At 37.5% G+C, this 1,422-nt stretch overlaps 1 long non-coding RNA gene across 1 annotated transcript; it reads right to left on the bottom strand.

Annotated features, from left to right (window-relative positions):
* Positions 1-220: 220 nt before the first annotated feature.
* LOC113087726 (uncharacterized) lies at positions 221-874 on the bottom strand. The gene is made up of 5 exons (XR_003285609.1): positions 845-874; positions 729-746; positions 607-639; positions 377-510; positions 221-281 (listed from the first exon to the last, which is right to left on the bottom strand). It is a non-coding gene; the product is annotated as an uncharacterized LOC113087726 (long non-coding RNA).
* Positions 875-1,422: the final 548 nt, after the last annotated feature.

Here is a 1,422-nt window from a genome sequence, read left to right on the forward strand (position 1 = left end):
AATGAATTCATATCCGTTGTTGCAACATAATCCCAAGTGACGACAAACACCCAAGAAGCAGTGAAGTTCATCTGAGGGTAATACTGGTTTATATCCTGAGTGGCACGAGTGAGAACACTTCCATTTGTGTACTCCTGATACGAGAACATGCCCATCCAACCAATGTCATCAAGGTCACTCCAGAACGGAGCAATGAAGTCTTCAGTTCCTCTGGTGGGAGTATAGTTAGGTCCAGATGCTGGTTCAGGTTGGTTGAACGTAAGGAGTCCGTTATAATGAACCTGTTATATGAGAAATCAGGTCAAATCCACTAGAAAAGGATTGCTCATCACAAAATTTGCATAACTGTAGATTGACAGTGGAAATTAATTCTCACATATAAGCTGTTGTATGTGCGGCCAAAGAATGTATATGGAGTGGATAAGGCAACAGATTCATAGCTTTCATCGCCTGTAAGAAAATGTTCTGTGTCTCCTGCTGCTGAGCGAAATGGATAGAATATAGCCGGTGCTGCCAGAATACAAATGAAGATGTGAGCAGTTTTTACAAGAGAGCTCATGATTAAGGACATAAACATAACATTAACTCAATAAGGTCAATAATTACCTGTCCATGGCTCTGCAGCTGTTTGTGCAATGGCTAAAAAAGATTTAAATTATAAAAGTTTTTCTTCTACAGTACTTTGCATAAGTGTATGATGGGTCTTGCATCATTTGCAGCATTATTACCTGACGTGGTTGCACTTTCTGAAATAACAAACACATGATATGCATTAAATACCTCATGAAATTGGGGCAAGATATTTATTGGTTTCTGAGGCTTTCATTACTGGTAGCATCATTACCTGTTGGCACTACGGTGCTCGCAGGGGCTGAAATGAATGAACACAAATACAAACACTATTAAATACCCCATGAACTTGAGTGCAGTTTTCTGTCCTGATGGAGATGCTCACTGATTTCAGAGTTCATATTGGGTTTGTTCAGCTGACACCACAGTAAACATTTTTAAAAACAGATCTGGTTCTAATTCAAAGGTCTATAATTACCTGCTACAGTTGCAGTTTGTGCCCCGGCTGTTAAAAGAAGAAATAAATGATTCAATTCAAAAACACAAATGTGTATATTTTCATCGGTTACCAAGCAGTAAATAAAACCTTACTGAGTGACAGGAGTGATATGAACACCAGCAGATGCTGTGAAATTCTCATGATGAAGTCAAAAATAAAACCAGGTTTTATAAGAATCCGTCTGCAAACAGAGAGAGCGGTTTTATTCTCACTGAAAAAATGCAGTTAAACGGGTCTTATTCTAATTAAATGTAGTTATTATTATTAATATTACATTTGAGATATTTCCAACTACGGTTTTGAAAAAGCTTATATTCAATATGAAATCACATTATACTGGGCAGCTTTATGTG

The sequence above is a fragment of the Carassius auratus genome, unplaced genomic scaffold (assembly GCF_003368295.1).
Source record: "Carassius auratus strain Wakin unplaced genomic scaffold, ASM336829v1 scaf_tig00045149, whole genome shotgun sequence".
In the NCBI taxonomy this organism is placed as follows: domain Eukaryota; kingdom Metazoa; phylum Chordata; class Actinopteri; order Cypriniformes; family Cyprinidae; genus Carassius; species Carassius auratus.